The sequence below is a fragment of the Rousettus aegyptiacus genome, unplaced genomic scaffold, assembly GCF_014176215.1.
Source record: "Rousettus aegyptiacus isolate mRouAeg1 unplaced genomic scaffold, mRouAeg1.p scaffold_m13_p_17, whole genome shotgun sequence".
Taxonomy (NCBI): Eukaryota; Metazoa; Chordata; class Mammalia; order Chiroptera; family Pteropodidae; genus Rousettus; species Rousettus aegyptiacus.
The window spans coordinates 34,503,742-34,524,747 of record NW_023416292.1 but is presented as its reverse complement, the minus strand read 5'-3'; positions in this window follow the sequence as shown (position 1 = coordinate 34,524,747).

Below are 21,006 nucleotides of genomic sequence, written 5' to 3'. Positions count from 1 at the left end.
CACAGGAAGCAGGGCGGGGAAGCGAGGAATACAAGCCCAGACACTGGGATGACAGCTTTCCATAAGTCCTTTGATTTAATCCTTGCAGCTGTGGGAAACATGCCATTATCTCAATCTTTCAGTTGATGATACCGAAGCTCAAAGAGGACAAGTTGCTGTCCAGGGTAATTTAGCGGCGAGGCTGGGATGGAACTCAAGACCGTCTGACTCCACAAATCACCTACTTCCACTGCGAGCCGGAGGCCAGGCCTCTGGGCTCAGTTCCTGGTCTGAGAAACATGGATCCAGCCCAGCGGGGCTCCCAGACGCCGAGGGCAGACCTGCATGTCCGGTGGGCATCATCCAACCTGACAGGAGGGTCTGTTTTAGAAGGGGGGCGGCACTGGCGATGACAAACCACCGACACCGAGGGAGTCGTGGCCGAGGTGCAAGGTTCAGGGTGGAAAGGCCTGCTCTGTGCCCTTTTCTGGAGCAACCCTATTGATGCTTTTCACATCCGCAGGGCCCAGGGCCAAGCATCCCTCGCCCTGGCACAGGGAGTGCAAGGCAGAGCGTCCGACCAGGCTTGCAGTCTGGGTTTTAGTCTCAGCGGGCAGGACCGTGTGACCCAAGGCCACTTGTTTGACCTTTCCGTGCCATAATTCACTTGTGAAACAGGAAAGACAGCATTGTCCCCCGCCCCCTTGCTTCTCAGGGTTTGAAGAGCGAAAGGGAGGAAGAAAAGAAGGAAGGAAACTAATGTTCATTGCTAGTATGTGTTGAAATCTCATTTGTTAGGAACGGAGAGGAGAAAGCACGTGAACGTGCTTGGAAATGCAAAAGCCTGGTCAGTGTGGAAGAGTACACTGTCCTTGTGATTGTCGCCGCTGCTGTCATGATCAGGCCAGCGTGTGTCATGACTGCCATGCGAGGACTTTTCCTGGAAGTGAGACGAACAGCCGTTCCAGCCCCCTACTTACCTAAGGCCTGCCTCCTCCAAGAAGCCTTCTAAGATTGACTCCAGCTGCCTCTAAGGAACTCCCGTGCGGAGACCCGGGCCTTGGCTCCTGTCCTGAGTTAGCTACCGCACAGTCGCCCCACTCCACTGCGAATCTCGGCCAAACAAAAGAGCACGTTCAGGAATGGCGAAAGGAGGCGGCGCGCCCTCGCTTTTTGGAGCTGCTCCCCTGTGTCTGTCTGGCCCTGTGCTGGTTGCCTCACTGTCCGACCCCGCTATTAACACCCAAAGGCAGAATAGTGCAGTCCAAGTACAAGCCCGGCGCCAGCAGGTCTAGGGCCTAAGGGCAGGCTTGCCATGCTTTAGCTCCGAGACTCAGTTCCTTGCCTGTAAATTTTTATTGTGTGGCTGGAATACAAAGCACTTAGAATAGTGCCTACCCCAACGCGAACACTAGGTGTTAGCTGTCAGCAGAGCGTCCTCTCAGCACTGCCACCACGGTCTTCCCCATTAGACGTGGAAGGAGAGGTTCACGATGAGCTGTGACAATCGACACTTTGTGTTCCAGACCGCATCCCCTGGACCACCCGTGATTTCAGCTGCCTGAGGGTTGGTCCTACGCACGCCGGCAGTGTCCTCTCTCGATCACTGTGTCTCTCAGCTTTTCTGACTCAGGACCCTTTCTGAGGCAGTGCTGGCTTACTCAGGGCGCCCGGGATGCTCTGGATGTCAGTGGAGGCAACGCTGAATGCCCCAGGCTCCCTTCTGTAAGAGAGACAATGCCTGTTCTACGGCTGGCACCTCAGCCGGCTCCCATCTACATGGAGCCCCATGGCCCACGGAGGTAACCAGCTCCATCTCTGAAGCCAGCCAGCCTGGGTCAGGTCAAGGTCTGTCGCAAAGGCTTGACCCGGCTCCTTGGGGCTGTGCTCCTGGCAGCTGAGCCAGCTCCCCTGTCCCATCCACGGCTGGCTCCCTGGATGCGCCGTCTTTAGCCCAGGCCTCTCTCTGGAGCAGCAGACTCATCAGCCCCATTTCCCAGGCCTGCTTTTTCCTCACGTTCCCCTTGTTGGGAGAGATGTCACCTTTCACCCTGTTGCCCAGAGCAGCTCCCATACCCCAACGTGCCCCACATCCAGTCCTCCCGCTGCTCTGGTTTAAGTCAGCAGAAGGCATGGTCTGGGATGCTGCAACCGTCCCTGGCCCCTTGCCTTCAGACTAGACCCCCCTCCTCGTGTCTCTTCTCCCCACAGGGGCCATAGCAGTCCTCCGAAAGTACAAATCCGATCACGTCACGTACCTCCGAAGTCCTCATTGGCTTCCTATTGCTATGATACAGCCTACCTGTCCTAAAAGGCAAGCAAAGCCCTTATGATCTGGTGTTTCCCTGCCCTCCCTCTGTCCCCCATCGCAGGGGTCTATACCAACGTCAAACTAAATGACTCGAAGGCTCTAACTGGATTAAAACATGTGGGTTAGGTTAAGACCTGAACGCAGACAGGCCTAGCATTGAGCCCTGGCCCTGCTACCTGCCGTTCATGTGACCTCAGGTGGCTGCTTTGTCTGGGCCTGATTGTTGCTATAAGCCCAGCTCCTTCTCCTCTGCCCTTTACTGTCCTTGGTGCTAAGAGAAGGGGACAGAGCCAACGAGAAACAACTTGATTTCATGGAAAGAACATTGGCCTGGCAGTTCCAGCCCCAGTTCTGCTAATACCTGGGTGACCTTGGGGCATGTGACCTTGCGTTAGTCACTTCCTCTCCCTGGGCCTCAGCTTTCACATCTGTGAAATGGGAAAGCTGGACTACATGATATACATGGCCCCTTCTTGTCCTGAGTAATTTTTCAACTTTACCAGGCCTGGGGTATGAGGCCATTAGTATCATCAAAAGGACTCCTGTTATAACTATTTTACAAAGAAGCTTTGAGGCTCAGAGAGGTCATGTGACCTGCTCAAGGTCATGTGACTCCAAGGAGTGACAGAGCTGGGATTGGAGCACAGAATTCTTTAGTCCTCAAGTCAGCAGTTCGTCCATCATGTCTCACTGTTTAAAAAGAGAAGAAGGAGTTTTGGAGCTACAAAATCACTCTGCAGATGAGGCCTGAAAAAAATTCAGAACAGTGCAAATGTGATGCCCAGTGTATCTCCATGATGTCCTCTGAATCTAGGAAGGTCATTGCAAGGGGCGCTCAGGGAGCCTTCCATTCTGAGGCCTACAGAGAGAAAAGGGGACAAAACTTTCCTGAGGGGGTTCTGTTAGACACTGGGGACAATGACGGACTCTATGGGATATTTGATGGCCTAAGGGACCCAAAGGGGACCTTTAAGAACAGGCAGAGAGGCTTGACCATCACACACCACTTAGGTATTTCCTTCCCCAGAATGCTTAGAAAACAAAATTAACTGAGTGAAAGATTGAATAGAAAAGCATCAGATAACAAATACGTGTTATCTGAGTGGAATAGTCCAGAAAGCCAGCGGGACCTTGTCCAGGGAACTCGGATCTGCGGTTCTGGATGACTTGGCCTCTCTAACCGGCATTGAGGTAGGGAAAGGGAAGGTAGAGGATGGAGGAGATGGAGCTATCTTGGCAACTTTCCTGTGTTGCAGAGCCAAGATGCACCGGGAAAAGATAACGTAATCTAGGAATGGACAAGGGCCTAGGAGCATGTGGGTGGGCTTAGGAGGAGGGAGTAGAACCCATGGTTTCCTGGCCCCAAACACAGCCCCGGCCGCCTGCCTGCTTTTCATCTGAAATTCCAGGATCATCCGACAGTGCCACCTAGTGACCATGTGGGGGAGGTACAGAGAGGTGCTCAGGGAAGCAGAAACTAGATCAGAGAAGAGGAAAAGCATCCCACCACTCAGAAAAAGCAAAAACTCTGAGTTTCTTCCTGCCTAAGGATGTGCTGTAGACTCTCCACAGGCCTCTCGGCCTAGGCACAGCTGTCCTGTAAGGATCCTGAAGGCCCCAAAGACTTCCCCTCTTCTCAGGATTCTGGCCCTTTCGAATCTGCTAGGCTAAGCCACGGCTTCCCTAATTCGTGGGTCCCCTGTGTGTGGACCTGAAGAGGCAGCTGTGTGTCTGCAGACCCTCCCAGGCTTCCCTTTCTAGGGTGAGGAGGGCAGAGAATGCAGCTGCCAGCCGGCCCTCCCCCTCGGTTCATCTGGTCATGGTCAAGGTCATGGCTGTTGTCATGTCAGCACAGGAGGGTGTGGGGGCAGCAGTGGGAGGGGGCTGCAAGTCATTTTATAAAAGACTGAAAAACACTTCGAGTGGCACCCTCTCCGAGGTCCATGAGCTTTCAGAAGATGAGCAGAAGACGCCACAGTTCTTAAGAAAACCACAGTAGAACTTGGAAATGAGGGTTTAATTGAAACTCCTAGCCAGCCTGACGTGATAAGGACAGTACCAAGCAGAGGTGGATACATTTTCATTCCGAGTCTACGAATACAGACACCAAAGCTTGGTGAGGTTGAGTAACTTGCCGGCTGCTACATAGCCAGCAGCCGGGTGCCAGAGGCAGACTCACCAGCCCCAGCTCTACACCAGGCACAAGCCCAGCACCATGGGGGACACGAGAGCTTGGCAGGCAGGAGCTGGCTCAACAAATACCAGTCGAATCAGAAGATCCTTCCCTAGAGCCGGAGAGGAAAGCAGAGTTGTCAGCAATGGACTGTAACCCGAAGCAGAATGCTTTGGCTTAAATTAGGGAAGAACGCACAAACAAAAGTGTCTAAGAAAAGGAAAGCTTTCATAAAGGATGCAGTATTTGACAGATGTCTTTAAAGAGAATGTTCTAAGGCTCTGAAAGGGGTGTTGAGGCAAGAGCTGGGCTTTCTGTGCAGGAAATCTGTGCGCGCGCGCGTGCACACACACACACACACACACACGCACGCACGCACACACCCGCCTTTATTCATTCACTTTCTCCAGAAAGGCTCTTGGAACAGCCTGTCTCAAACAGCAGCCCCCATCATCCGCACCTTATCGCGCCGTATTTCTCATCAGAACATTTATCTCTACCTGTCAATTTGCTAGATACTTGTTTGTTTATTCCCCTTCTACTTGAATGCAAATTCCATGTGGATGGATTTGAGAGTTTTGCTTTGTCCTGTATGCCCAGTGCCTGGAACATTGTGGGTGCTCACTACATATTTGTGAAATAAGTGCCTAAGTGGATGAGTGAATTCCAGGACAAGGGGACCGCAGGGACAGAGCACAGAAGGTCATTGGGGAAGATTGGGAGAAGCCTCGGATGTCAGTCTGGGGAGTCTGATTTATTTTGTCCCGAAGGCGAGAGGGAACCATTGACGGTTTTGTGTAGGAGAATGACAGGATCCAAGCTAGGTTTCAGAAAGATAACTTTGGAATGTAATGTGATTTGTAATGAACTTTGTAATAACAATGTAGCGTAATGGATGCTGTTGAGAACAGAGGCTCCAAACTGGTCAGGAGGAGGTTGCTTCTCCTGGAGAGAGATGACAGGGTAGAAGGGATGAAGCACTGATGATGGCAGGAAAGAGAAGAGTCCCAGCAGAGAGCCGTCACCGGAACAGGATTCAGCGGGCGGTGAGGTGGGAGAGGGAGAAGGAGTGCGGTGGAGCCCTTGGCCAAGCACGGGACTCAGAGAAGCAATGTTTGAGTTTGTGTTGCGTGAGATCACCTTTGTGCTGCGGGCTGGAGCTCACGGGGATGGGGGACAGTTCTGGCAGACAATGGGGGCGTGTGGGGGCTGCTGTGACGGGTCAGTTAGGCAGATGGCTGTGCTGGCCTGATGCTGGGGAGACAGACCAGGAGTTGGGGATGGAGCTGGCAGTCGTCAACATGGAGAGGTATTTGAAGCCACCAGGGAGAATGAGATGGTCCAGGATGAGAGTACAGGGGGAGTGAGAAGAGGAAGGAAGCCTTTAGAGACAGTGGCATCATGCTCAGAGGGGCCAGGGGAGGGCCTGAGAGCAGTGCCCCAGACAGCTACCTCTGGGACAGGGCACCATGGACATCCTCACCTCCTCTGCTGAGAGGACTCGCCTCCCCATCTGAGTCCCACGGCCCACCCCCTCCTTCCCCCACAGAAGCACACGACGTGGCCAAATCCACTGGATCCCGTTCAGGGTCAGCATTTGTACTATATTGGGGTCAGGACTTCTACTTCAGGCAGGGAGAAATAATTTATCAGTGGCATCTGTAGAGCTAAAAATAATACTTTTAAAAATGGCAAAGTCTCGTTAGAGTTTTATCCGAAGTAGCCTCGTCCTTCCCATTCATCTGTTTGGAAGAGTGGACTGGGGCCCGGAGATAAGACCCAGTATCTAGACTTGGGCCTGAGGGAGGGGGAGCCAGGGCAGTTCTGAGCAAGTTTTGCGAGGTGGAAAGACCTGAGCTGGCAGAGGACAGAAGTGGCAGTGCCGGGATGGCGCCCACAAGGAGACGTGGCGGCCGCCTCTCTCACCGGGCTCACTGACCAGCAGAAAAGACAGACCTGCAAATGTCAGGTGATGGGTGTGAAGATCCCGCGGGACCCGGGCTCACTCAGTTGGGCGGCTGTAGGGGTGGAGGCGCAGGGAGGACTCAGGCTTCAGCCCTGGATGGGAGGGGTGCACTGCTCCCTGCTGGGGTGCACGGGACCCCAGGTTCTCACACTCCCGCAACAGGAAGGGTCCAGCCATCTGTAAGCTCGCGATAAAAGATTCTTCTCCTCTTTTTGCTCCGGAGAGTTTGAGGAGCCCAGAATCCCAACCTCCTCTCCCCTTTGGAGTTCAGTGTAGGCGTGGCTGTGGGCGTGGCTGTGGGCGTGGCCACGGAGATCTCCGAAGCCCTCCGTTCTTTTGTTTGGAATTACTGTTTTGGAGGGGGGCTGCCCTTAGGAGAGGCAGAGGGAGGGAGGCGTTGCTTTCTGATAAGAAGGAGACCCAGGAGGGTTATGAGAGAAACTTAAGGAGAGGATGAAAAGTGTAGAGAGCCCTGCTCGGGCGTCCTTAACATGGCTACTTAGACTTCCAGTTGATGGCTCAAACTTGGCACATCCAAAACAGAATTTTCCTTTCCTCCCATGCCCCAAACTAGATCCCTCTTCCCCATGTCGTTAACTAGCACTGCTCCTAACCCGATTGCTCAGGGCCAAACTCCTGGAGACAGCCTTTGACGAACCCATCACCAAATCTTGTTTCTACCTCCAAAATGTATTATGAATCTGACGTCTTATCGCCCCGAGAAGCAATCCAGGTCCCAGACACACTCATCTCTCAGCCGGGCTCCCAACAGGTCTCCCGCTGCTACCCGTGCCCCACGCGGAAGCCAGAGTGATTTGCTGACAATGTATTTCCAATGGCCGTTCACTGCCCTTAGAATTAAACTCACAGTCCTCCCGAGGCCTGGAAGGCTCTGCACCATCTGTGCCCTGGATACCTGTCTGACCTCATTTCCAGTCACCCTCCCACTTTTGCTGGGCCAGGCCAGCTGCCTCCTTACCGGTGCTCAAACCCAGCACGCACATCCCTGTGGTGTGGCCTGCAAGTTCCCTGTCCCCGCACCCTGCCAGTCTCTTTCCTCACATATTTCTATGACTTGCTCCCTCCCTTTATGGGTTTTCTGCTTAAACATGACTTCCTTGGAAATGCCTGGTATATATTGGGGCAATGAATGAATGAATACTACGGTTTAACTCTGTGCCCGGCACATAGGAAGGACTTAATAACCAGCATGTAGTAACAGCCTGGCCCTCTCATCTTGGCTCTGAAATTTGCTCCTATCCCCTGGGCTCCATCCCACTGGACCTGCACAGAAAGGTGGAAATAGCTCTGCAGAAAGGGCCAGTCACACGTGCTGCTCGTGACCACCAGAGGGCTCCATGTGCACATGTCCTATCGCGAATGCTGCTGGCGCTTCCTGAGAGCAGACTGTTTAATGAGAGAGGGCGGGGTGTGGGAGACTCATCCCCTGTCCTCACATGTCCCTGTTTCGCCCCCAGACCCTCCCTCTGCTCCTCCAGGTGAGTCCTGTGCAGGCAGGTCAGCCCTGCAGGCCTTCAGTGCTGGACAGTGCCTTAAGGGTCACTTCACCGTGTCCTGGGGGCAGCCAGCATGCTGAGAACTGGCCGCCACTGCCCCGTGCCTATGCCCCTATCCCAGGTCCTCGTATCATGGTCCGGCCCTCTGGGATGACCCATGGAGTATCTTGCTGGTGGTGGGTGAGCTCTTTCTCCCAGGCACAGCTGCCCAGAGTCTTGCTGCCCCCTTCTCAGGAGCTGAACACCTGAGGGCCAGAAGGTGGACGGAGCAGGGTAGGCGGGGCAGGGAGTGAGGTGGGGGGAACTGCTGGTCTAGCCAACAGGTGTCCTGAGGTGAGGATGTGGGTGGGGGGCGAGGACAAGGGTCAGGTCACGGCAGCATCGGAACTGGTGTAGTCCGTCTCCCAGATCCTCCGTCTCCCACGCAGCCCCTGCCCTTCGGTCATTCCCACTGGAAACTGCTTTTGAAATATCCTCCCCATCCACCCCCGAGTGCCCCATGTGCGGGGTCATTTTGCCTGCAAAACAAACCCCTTCTGTTATGTAAGGACCCGTGTGTCCACCCACCGTTACCCACGTGGACATTTGTAATGGCCAACACAGCTTCAGGCCAGCGTGAGGGGCTGTGGACTGCCTCCCTCAAGTGTGAGAATTCAGCCCCAAGTAAAGCTGCTTGGCATTCTGTTTTGCTCAGGCAGCCTTGTTAAAAGTAAAAGTGTGACTTTTCCTCCGGCTCTTTGAAATTCTAAAATAGCTACAGCAAGTTAGTATTACTCCCATGGAGACTCCTGAGTGTGGACATTGGCTTTGGCATCTGACCTGCTCTGTCCTGCCAGGTCATGATGGGCGAATAAGGGTTTGTTAACTCATTTTTTACACAAGTTTGCATAAAAATTGATTACAGGGCTGATTTTAACCGTGGCCTTCCCAGGTGGCATAACGCTTTAACCCAGTAAAATACAGATGTCTGTGGAACATAAATTGTATGTATGATTATACTTCCATTAAAAGCAACAGTAACTAGTAGGATTTCCAGTTACGGCCGGATGAAGAGGCTGGCAAATCTTCTCATCCAAAAATTATGTTAAACTGGACAAAACTGTCAAAACCAATCATTTCAGGGCTCTGGAAATTGACCAAGTACAAATAACACATTGAGAAATGTTTATTCGTAAAGGGAAAAAAAAAAACCGTTGAACCATCTGTGGGGTTCTCGTGGTGGGGGTCTCTCTTCCCTCCAGCCTTGGGAGGAGCTGAGCCACTGGAGTGTGGCTGGCTGTGAAAACCAGCGGGTTCATTGCGGCGGAAGTGAAGTAAACACTTTTGGGCGGTAAAAAATAAAATAAAATAAAAATAAAATAAAATACAGTAAGGAAATTCAAAGGACAAATGGCAAATTAGGAAAAATATTTGCAACTCATAATCCAGACAAAGGACTAATCTCCTTCATATATAAAGAGCTGAAAGAAGTCAGTAAAGAAAAAGGTAAGCAATACAGTAAATGGAAAATGACCACAGAGAGTCAGCCTACAGACAGAGAAATGCAGATGCCCTTAACATGTGAAAAAATACACTCCTCACTCATAATAAAGGGGAATGAGTAGTAAAACGACACTAAGACATCATTTTTCTCACTCTATCGATTTGGAAAAAAAATCATAAATTTGCCCACATGCTTCGTTTTCTGGCTTCTGCAGAAATAGGCACCCTCATTCAAACACTGTTGATGGCAATGTTAACTAGTTCGACTCCCATAGAGAATAACTAACTGGTGATAATTTTTAAAACTATAAATGCATTTACCCTTTAACTCAACATCTCATCCCTAGGAGTTTATCCCATAGATACATCTGAGTACATAAAAATGACATAGACACAAGGTCGTTCATTGTAGAATGATCTGTGATAGCAAAGGGCTGGACACAGCCCAGGTGTCCATCACTAGGGGATTGGTAAAATAAACTATGGCTAATCCACATATGGAATACTATGCTGCTGTGAAAAGAGATTGAGTATCTCTACGTTTCACTATAGGAAAAAAGTGTTCTTTATACATTATAAAATAAAAAAAGCAAGGTGAAAACAGTATATTTAGTATGATATCTTTTGAGTACAAAAGTCAGAGGAGTAAAAAATACACATTCATATGTGTTCACATCTGCACAAAGAGATACTGGAAGGATACACAAGAAACTAATCTCAGCGGTTTCCTGTCCGGGTTATAGAATAAAGTGGTCAGGGCAGAGTGAGATGAGACATCTTAATGTGTATCGTCTTTTATTTTTCATGGTGGTTTTTGATCGATATGAAATATTACTATGCGAAACAAAAAAAAATTTTTTAAATTCACCTGTAGTGGATGTTAAAACACACGCATGCACATAACTGCTTTGAAACGTCATCCCAGACTCCACAGGGCCGAGCATGAACTCCTAGGCTGGCACTCAAGAGTCTCCGTTTCCCTGCTTTAGCTCACTACACAGCTCTACCAAGGCCTAAGGTTCTGTCCGGCCAAACCGGGCTGGTGCTGAGTCCCTGAGAACACGGTGTGCTCTGGCACCTGAGTCTTTGTGCTTTCCATGACCCCCTCTGGAATGCCCACCCCCTTCCCCTTAATCAGTTGTGTCCAAGAGCCTCTTTCTGTTTCCCCCATAAAGCTTTAATAATAACAAGAATGTCAAAAGGATGATTATGATGATACTACTGTTTATTGGGCACCTACTGTGCTAGGCACCTCAGTAGGTGCTTTAATGCATCTCACCTGCCCACCAACCATGTGAAGGAGAAATTACTGTCCCTGTGTCACAGACAGGAAACCGAAGCTGGGTGGTGCAGTACCGTGACCCACACAGGCCTGAGCTGGACTCCCGACTCAGCTCCTTCGTGGCTCTGAGACTTTGGAAAGCTACGTCATCTACAGAAGCTTCAATTTAATCACCTGTAAAATGGGGATGACAAAAATGCTTGCTTCATGGAGCTGGTAAGGATTTAATGAGATACCGGAAAAGAAACGCTCGGCAAACTGCTTGGCACATGGTAAGTGCTCAGTTGACGGACGGTCCCAAAGTCCTTAAAGTTCCAGATCCTATTCAGTGCCCCATGCTGAAGTTTCCCGCCTTTGAAATGTTCAGTCCTAATAAGCCTCTTGTTTATACTAACAACACCATCCCTAATGCCATGTTATCTTTACCTACCTCCGTTTGTCCTAATTGATGAGATCAGTTAGATCATAGGGCTTTGGGACCATAGAGTTTTTGGGCCTAGCTCCAGGGTTCCTCTGTATGCTCCCGTTACTGAACTCAGCACTTAGAGCAGTGATCTCCAATCTTCTCTGGCACCAGGGACCGGTGCTGCTATGAGAATCCAATGCCTGATGATCTGAGCTGGAGCTGAGGCGGCGATGCTAGCGCTGGGGAGCGGCTGCAAATACAGATGAAGCTGCTTTTGCTCGCCCACCGCTCACCTCCTGCTGTGGAGCCTGGTTTCTAACTGGTCCACAGCCCAGGGGTTGGGGACCCCTGACTTAGCGGATGCTCAATAAATGTTTATTGATTAATTAAGTCCGAAGACAGAAAGTAGGGAAGGAAAAGCAAAAAGGTAGGAGAAAAAAAAAAAAAACTAAAATAAAACTAGAGACGTCTAAAGACTAAGTGAATTATAGAGAATGTCAGTGCTAGGCCTGGGTCGAGGAGGAAGTGAGACAAGCAAAAATTCCTGTGAGGCGGACAGGAAGTGAAGGAGCAAGGACGGGGATGGGAAAGGGTATTGAAAGTAGCCATACACCGAGGCAAACGTTTATATTTAGAGGGACCACTCTTGGGCAATGTCGAATTTCCCTTTTTCTTAAATTTGGTAAGATATAGATGATGAAATGAGATTTTTTTTTTTTTTTTTTTAAGCCGCTGCTCGTTTCCAAGTGCTTAACCAACGAATCCTTATTGTTCGGAGATGATGGCGATGGTCGAAGGGGCTTTGAACTGATCGCAAGCCGACTCGCAGGCTGATGGGAGAAAGGCGGCGCGTGGCTGGGGGCGTTAGCGGGCGCGGTCACGCAAAGGCCCAGGAGCGGTCCCCAACTCTGTCCTCCACGCTGGCTGTCTCGACTGGGAGTGGGCATCTCAGTTTTGATCCACAGACTTAAAGAAGAGGAAGAAATGGGAGAGACTTAGCAAGCATTTCACTCCTTAGGTGAGGAGTGAAATGCTTGCCCCAGCTCCCACGTTCACACGCTGAAATCCCACCCGTCTTCTAGGGTTTGCCGCGAGAAATCCTCATGGATGTCAGACTCGACCTACCATATTCCGACGGCACTCTTCGCTACCCAGCGACAGGAGTCACCCCGAGCTGTTTTGTAGGAAAGGGATGAGAAAGAAAGACTGCATTCATCTCAGTCCGCGAGCTCTGTGAGGGCAGGGACCCTTCTTGTTTATCTCTGTACTGCTTTAGGGCCTTCCTCTAGTGCCCGGCGCCTGACATATAACAAGTGCCTTAGAAATCATTGTTGGTCGAATTCTCTGTAGAGGACTGGACAAGAGGAGATGACTTGAAAGGATCCAACCGTCCAGATTAGATCTCCAACTGCAGGGCCCCACGGCGCACTGGACCTCCCACATCTCATCACCAATCACACAAGATCCACCTGTACATTTAGACCCACCTTCCCCTACCAGGTACTTGAGAGCAGAGATGGACTGGCTCATGTTCAAAGTGAGTGCTGATTGTTGAATAAGTGGACACAACTCCACAATGCTGTTGATTGACTTAGTGTTCAGCAGAGCCAATTCCTCTGGGAGTCAGGGCTTTGCCCTTCAAATTCAGGAGCAAGACCCTGGCTGCAGGGCCTCACATGCTCTCCTCAAACTCACACTTGATTCTGTTCATCTCCCAGGCCGGGTCTGTGAGGCTCTTCAAGAGTGGCTCCCAAACTTGATTGCATGTTCGAATCCCCTGGGGGAGCTTTTAAAATTCCTGGTAACCAGGTTACATTTCGGATCAATTAAATCAGAAAGTCTGGGATGAGAGCCTAATATTGGTGATTTTTAAAGATCCCCCTGTGAGCTCCAGTAGGCAGCCAAGTTTCGGAGCTGCTTATTTGGGAACTGCATTTTCATTATCGATACTGAGAAAACACAGCATGACGGAGGTGCCACCATAGAATATTCATCAAAGAGCAAAGGATCCCGTGTGACGGCTGGATGGTCCAGACGCCACTAACCTTGGCAAATCAGCCCGAGAAGTAGGCTCCGTTAGGCGCCTCCTCTCAGCACGCTTGTTCTGTCTTTCCTCTGCGTGTTCAGTCAGTATTGGATTATTTTTGCCATATTTTTCTCCTCACGGGGCTGTGAGAAACTCAAGAGCAGGAGCCACATCTTCATACGCACACTCAGTGACCCACGGTGGGTTAGTGACGTATGTTTGTGACATAATATGTTCATTCATTCATTCATTTGTGCATGCATTCAACAAATGACGATGATGACTGACGGGAAAGTACAGCATTGGCAGAGAAGGGGAATTACTGAGGAAGAGAGAGCAAAGAGACCGGATCTCAGCAAGAGAAAGAATCAAAAGTAGGGGAGCCAAAGCCGAAGAGGAAAAGAGTATTCGTCTGTGTAATGAGGTGGCGCGTAAGTCAGGTTGGAAGAAGCATACGTCTTCATCAAATGGACTCACAAGTTAGTGGACATCTGTAAGTACTCCGTAATTTTCCTCCTGTTTAGGGTATTAATCACATTGAAAATCAAAGAGTTACTATGGTAGTATTTGCATAGTAATGCCTCTTTCCTCTGGCAGCAGTTAGCTCTAGAAAGGCAGATCCTACCAGTGGCATTCACCTCCACGTCCTCGGGGCCTAGCACAATATGACACATAGCGATGCTCAGTAAATGCTTACCAAATGACTCAGTGGATTACTCAGTTTTAGTTCCCTCTTTTATTAAAAAAAAAAAAATCATGATATACTCATCTCAGGGTTATGAGCGAAAATGTAGATACAGACATGAGTGCCGGGCGCATGGTGGGTAATCAGGAGTTGTTCACGCATCGCTATTGCTAAGAAAAACAACAGATCCCAAACGCCTGCTCCGTGCTGGGCCCTGCGCTGAGAGGTGGGCAAGAAGAGATGACCGAAGTGCGAAGAAATCGTACCTTCTAGGAGGAGTGAGGACCTGAGGGCCCCGGCGTCACCAGCTCCCCCTTCACCCACCAGAGAGCCTCAGCAAACTCCAACATCCAGCCACACAACGCCAGGGGCCCTGGCTGCCTCCGCCCACCCCTCACTCCCACAGCCAGTCCTGGAACCGCCACTGAGGCTGGTCTTCCCTTCCTCAACCGTCAGATGGCAGCACAGAGCCCGAGGACGGCGGGGCCCACGGCTGGCCAGGGATATGTCGACCCTTGGCGCGGGGTTTCTGTCTGAAGCTCCAGAGAAGGAGGGGATGCAACCTCTTGCTCCTCTGGAACTGTCGTGCGGTTTGGGAGTTATAATCGACGCTTCGGGGTTGGCTCCTTCCCTTCCATTTCCGACTCCCAGATCCCGGCCCCTCGCCTTGCAGCCGCCTGAAGGGCGCTTGTTCAGAATCTTTCCCAGAGCACCTTCCTTCCCCCCCATTCCCTTACACAGCCCATATTGCCTTCAGGAAGGCTCAGAATCCTCTGTCTGGCCATGAAGATGCCTCCCCATCAGAGCTCACCGCCGTATGCCTGGCTACACCTCCACACGGCCTGCGCTTTACCTCCTGCTCTCCCTGTCTCTGCTCACGTCACTCCGTGTCTGTCAAAGGCCACCCATCCATGCTCATATCGGCTGTCCCCCCCTTTCTCTCACCCCCTTGGGAACCCAGCTGAAAGCTCGCCTTAGGAAGTCTTCCAGCCTGACACCGGATGGCGGCTCACGTGCTGCCTGCCCCAATTGGCACCTCTTAGTAAGCGTGCCCCGGGTTTCAGATCTGGGTTGACCTGGTTGCACGATGCTTTATCAGCAATCTTCGAGTGTTTCCTGTCGTTCAGCAAGAGAGGGCAAGAACGAGATAAACGAGTCCTTTTTCACTTCCCTGACCTGCGCATTACATTCATCAAGTCCTTCATGTTCACTCATGGGCTGAAGGGGGAAGGAAAAAGGTATACGAATGATGCGTGGGAATGAGGGGAGAGGGTGCCCTGCAGAGAAGCTTACGGGCAAGTAATCCGGATCTCCCGTGTTCCCGTCGCTCCGTGGTGAACAGATCAGGAAGGAGGACATGACAAAATCCAAAAGTCCGAGAGAAACTGGATTTCTATTCTTCTTGGAAATCCAGTGCCTTCTGAGGCTTGCTGAGAAGATGCAATCTCTTCATTCATTCATTCATTCATTCATTCATTCATAACAATGTGTTGAGCACTAACTGGCCTGTAGGTACTGGGAACACACAGATAAGACTCAGTTTCAGTTCTCAAAGCCCCCGAAGCCTAATGGGGACACAGGTTAGTGCACGGCCACCTGCTGCAGAGCAGGAGCAATGCCCGGAGGGAGGAGAGCACGGGTTCTGTAGGAGCGAAGGGAGGAAGGGGCAGGGCCGGCGGCGGCAGCTCCCGGACTCGGGGACCAGGAGGTGCGCACCGGCGGGCACGCGGGAGTTCGTTAGCCATGTGGAGAGTCGGAGACTTAGGAAGAGGAACCGGCATGGGTGAAGGCAGGAGGGAGACGACAGGGGAGGCCAGGGCAGCTATGTCCTTCACCACGACTGGAGCACGACGTGCAAGAAATGGAAGACGAGTAGAGACGGATGGGTAGCAGGAGTCGGATCGCGTCTTCTGTCTGGAAGGCTCTGCTAAGGTGAGTTGAACTTGACTCTGGAGGTAGGGGGCCTTACGGGTTTTAAGTAGAGGGCTGACATGGCTGGGTTTTCCTGTTAAGGGACATGGCTCTGGCTGCAGGGGGCATGGACCCGAGGGAGCAGCATGGGCGGTGGGGAGACTGGATAGAGTCAGCCGCAGGGTCCAGGCAGAGACAATGTGGGTATGAACTGGCAAGAGATATTGCTCAGCGACCTAGTGGACCTTGTAGCATCTGAGGGGTCCGTGGGTGCCTGAGTGAGGATGCAGTGGGATTCAGATGTTCTCACCGGGAGCTCAGGAGGTCAGCCTGGCCCAGATCCCCAGGGAGCTCTGGAGTCTGCATGCAAGAGACTCGGGCGAGACGGCACCAGGGTGGGGGCAACAGGTAGAAGGGAGGGGATGGAACCCGGAACATTCAAGGACCTGGCAGAGGAGGAGAAGCTGAAAGGGAAGGGAGAAGGTGTGGCCAGAGATTCGGAAGGAAAATCACTGGGGGGAGAAGCCTCGGGGGGAGGCGGGCACAGCCGCGTGAAAGGCAGCTGAGAGGTCGGGCGAGGGGAGACTGAACGTGGTAGCATTTGGGGTCAGCGACGAGGAGGAGGGCAAGAGGGCGCTGGTGCAGCGGAGTGGCGTGGGGCGGAGGCCGAGTCCGCGGGTCGAGGGGGGAGCGGGAAGCGGGGTGGTGGGAAAGGACTCGGAGGTACCCGCGAAGGAATCCGAACACAAAGGGCATCATGCAAACAGGTGGAAGTAGAAAGGAATGTTGGATTAAAGACGCGTCTCGTTTGTCTGAGGGTTTTTTTGTTTTTGTTTTTAGATGGAAGAAATTGATGGAGGAAAATGGTATGGAATGCATTAGTTGACGATGTGGGAAAACTAGGAGGAGGGAATTCCTAGAGTGAGGACGTTAGAAGGAGACTCAGAGCACGCGGCGGGAGTGTGACCGTGACCGGGTCGCACCTGCGGCACGGAACCGGCCCCGCACCTCTCCACCTCCCCGAAGAAGAAAGAGGCAGAGCTGGGCTGGGACTGGCCTTGGCCGAGAGCGAAGGGCGGGTCTTTCGTCTGGATCCCCGTTCTCCACTCATCCCAAGACTCTGTTCCACTGAGGCCGCTCCGTTTCCTGGATACTGATGTTCGAGCAGGAGAGGCCTCGGGAAGCCTCAAGAGGCCGCTAGATCCACCCCCAGTCTTAGGCCAGCTGAGCCGGCCTGGCTTCCTGAGGGCAGGCAGCCAGAGACCTGAGACGGCATGAAAACTGACCTCATGCGTGTGTTCACTTACTGTTCCCACCTGTACAAGCCGCCCGTTTGCACAGATGTTTGGGCTCACTGAAAGCGTGGTTTACCTTCTGCTGAATTCGTAATACATATTCATTATGTAACCTTGAGAAATGCACATCACGTTCTATGGGGCTCAGTTTCCCTGATGTGCAATGAGGGGTTGAACCACGTCAAGTGGAGCCCTGGTGACTTAGCGAAGGGGCTCGGGGGTCCCCTGGGGGCGTGGGGATGCGGGGAGTCTGAGCGGGTTGGTTCCGGGCTCCACCCTGGCGTCCACCTGAGCGGCTACCCGCCGAACACTGCAGCTCTGCATACGATTTTGTTTGGAAGGAGGATTCGGCACCTAGAACAATGTTAAAGTCTGTGTCCTTGCCTGGCAGAGACCCCGCACGACCCTGTTGCCGGCGTGTGCTGGGCGGTGTGTCCTCGACGGTGTGTCCTTGTCTGCAGGCCCCTGTCCATCTGAATGCCCACGCAGTGGGCCCACAGGCAGCTGCAGGACCTCTGTGCGCCACATTCAGTGAGGAGCTGAGGCTCTCCTGTCGCAGCAGCGATGCCCACCCAGGAATCTGCTTTGATTGACTCTGGTTTTGCTGGGCTGAGGGCTCAGTGCTCCACAGTAACCTTGAGGATGAATTACATCCTGAGTCTAGTGAGTGGGACAGACAGGTCTTGTAGCCAAGGGACAAAGCCCGGACCTGCTCTTCATCAACTAGCACCAGCTGGAACTCCCTTGTCGTTGGACTGGCAGCTGGGAGGGATCACTGGCCACCAGGAAACCTTCTCAGCTGGGACCTTTCTGAGAATCTGTGCTAGAGAAGCTACATCTGTCGCTGCTCAGGGGAGAACCCAGCTGCTCAGCTCAGTCCTACCCCCGCGGCCATGGGGAGGGCCAGGGGACAGAGAGAAGGTTGGCTGCTTCGCGGCTCTCAGTCTCCACAGCGGCATACTAGATTTGGATTTCCCCGTTTCGTAAGGGAAGCTGGGTGGTGGGACTGAAACCGAAAGAGGTCCCCACTTTGTGGCGGGCGGTGGAGCCACAGCTGTTGAGTGTGCAGGTTTTCGGCTGAGCCCTCTGCGGTCTCACCTGCGAGTTTCGCCCTTCGCTTGTGAGCCACAAGTTGTCATAGCCAGACTTTTAACTGCAAATGGTATGTCCCGGGCAGTTAGTATCAGGAAACGGGGGGTGGGGGGGAATCTTAGAGTGGACGTGATGAATCATGGAAAAGTCCCCCAAATATTGGGAGAGAGGCACTGGGAAGGAGGGTGAGGTTTGTTTCACGATCACTGAGAGGCATTCTTGGTGCCACAAGCTGTCTCCTCTGGAGGGAGGGTCAGCCAGGTGTGGGCCTGACAGCCATGGGTGCGGGAGGGCTGACCCTGCGGCAGTCCCTCGGAGAACTGGGCAAGGTGGGAGAAAGCTGGTGGCTGTGGATGCCGCTCCCCACAACAGTGACAATACCCTTGGAGACTGAGAAGACCCCCCCTGGAGAGAGGGGCCAGGATCTCTCTAAATCCTCATGTGCCAGACAAGCCAGGTGACTTTGGGTTCCATTTTGGGGTGCATCTTGTTGGGGGCAGAGAGCCTGTCTTGCTTTGTTTGGCACAGACCAGACTCAGTCCAAAGCAGTGGACAGACTTTGAGCATCGCGTGAGCAGGCAGGAATGTGTCTGCAGCATGCCTGGCGTATCGGGGCCAGCATGACAAAAACCCTACAAACCAAGCTAAAGGGCAAAGCTTGCAGGGGTTGGGGGTTTAGTCTAGAGGAGAGGGCAAGAGAATAGTGTTTTAGAATCCTTATTGCTCCAGTTGGCAGAACCGAGGCCGACAGATGAAAATCTGTTGCAATTCACTGAAGATAGACCTGTCTGATCATGTTTATGACAGGAAAGCCTGGAGGTTAAGACCCCGGGCTCTAGAGCAGAGTTACAATGGGCGCCATCACCAGCCCGTGCTCAGACATGAGGCCCACTCAGTGTGAGCCTGCACCATGACTTTAAAGAATTGCATCAGTAATCAATCCATATTGAGAGATTATGCTTACAAGCCCGAATTTATAACCTCTCTTGAAAAACCGGAAGGTCCCAGGCTCATACTCTTTCATGGAACAGAAGTGGGACCTGGGTGACAGCTGCCTCCTTTGAACAAGGCCATCGCACCCCAGTTCGTCACCAGTGCCACCTCCCTCTCCCTTTCCTATACCTGTGTGGTGTCGCCGATGCCCGAGTGCCCAGCCCAGGTAGGGGCTATAGTTTGCAGCCCTGTCCTAGTGAAAAGTCCAGGGTCTGAATCCTGGCTTTGCCACTTCCAAGCTAGCATGATCTTAAACAGGCGAGTCCACCTCTCTAAGCCACAGTTTCTTTATCCAAATATGGGAATCATAACACGTACCTGGTCGAGTTAGAGAGCTCGCGGAAGGTGGTAAGCACAGAGAGCGGCAAGGAATGAGCGCTCCCCGGCTCCCAGCCGTGGGGAGCTGTCCGGCAGTGGAGGGGACAGTGTCACGAAGCCTTGGGAGCCCCATCAGCAGCACCCGACCTGCAAAGGCCGTGTGTCCTGGCAGAAGCCGGGGGGTGCCGTGGAGCGACGGCCACCAGGAATCTCTGAAATAAGTGAGCCGGGCCCCAGTTCTTCTAGAACACTTCCCAATAACCAAGTCGAAGGTGCTGACTTAGGGCCGCCCTTGACGCTCATTCAAATCAGATTTAATCTAGAAGGAACTATGAGGAGTAGGAAAGAATGTGTCACCCGGAGTAACTCGCACCCGCATGGAAGGCTGTTTGCTGCCTGCGCGGGGTGAGGCGGGGTTCCAGTGCCAGCTGCCCCGGGGGGCGGGAACATGCCCCTGCCTCCGCCTTTCCTGCTGCAGGGTTCCTTCATGTTTGCTGGCGGCATTTCCTCCCTTAGTACCTGGCAGAGGCTCATCACTCAGCTCTGTAGGCTGAGCAGCCCTGTGGGCAGCTGAACCCAACCAGCCCTTTGGCATTTAGTATGTCAGGAACTGCCTGGGCCCTGGCTCTTCCCCTGGGTGGGGCCTGGGTGGTATGGGTGCCCTTCTGGGGCTCTGGACCCAGCCTGATGAGAGAGACTTTGGTGGCTGGTTATCAGTGGGCCCTGAGAAGTCCCCTGGTGGAGCGACACGGAGTGCCCGAGAAATTTGGTTTCGTATCCTAAGCCCCTCTGTATTTTCTGACTCTGGGAGCTGAGCCAAGAGTGGACCCATTCTTACTCGGGGAGGTAGCAGAGGAGAGAAGATGGGAGGTGTACAGGCCGTGCTCCAGCAGTACGAGGGGGAAAGGTTCGTGCACACCAGACATACCTGGGTGGAAGAGTAGGAGAGAGGGAGGGTCTGGAAGCCACAGGAAGGCAGCCTGTTGGAACGAGAGGATGATGGCTGAGACGAGGCAGGAGCCAAGGACCGGCAGGCAAAGTGGGGCGAGCCGAATGAGCAGGGCATTCGTGCTCTGGGTCTGCTTCTCTCACTGCTCTCCCCTCTTTGTGGCATTCACTGTGGCCCCAACTCCGAAGTGTTGTTACAGCCAGAGGCAGATGTCAGCACCTGCCCGCAGCCCCGGGCGGTGGTGTGCTGTGTGCTTGTAACCCCCTTCCGGCTGCCCGAAGAGAACGGAACAGCAGCACACCGGTGCTGGTCCAGAGCCCACCTCCCGCGAGAACCGCCGGGCCAGGCCTTGACTCGCAGCCTGACTTACCCAGATGTCAGGGCTGAGGCCCTGGTTCCTGTGCTTGAGCTAATCGGTCTCTTTGGGGAAGCATTTCAGCCTTTGACTTCTGGGCGCTTGTCCCTGGGTAGAGACAGTCAGCGTTGGCTTTTGCATTGGGCCTCTGTAGCTGCTGAGTTATCATTCCAAGCCACATTCGACGGTCTCTGACTTGGATCTGGTAGTAGAGTCTAAATTACTTCATAGCATCACCTGGTTGGGATATTTCTTTGCTGTTCTCC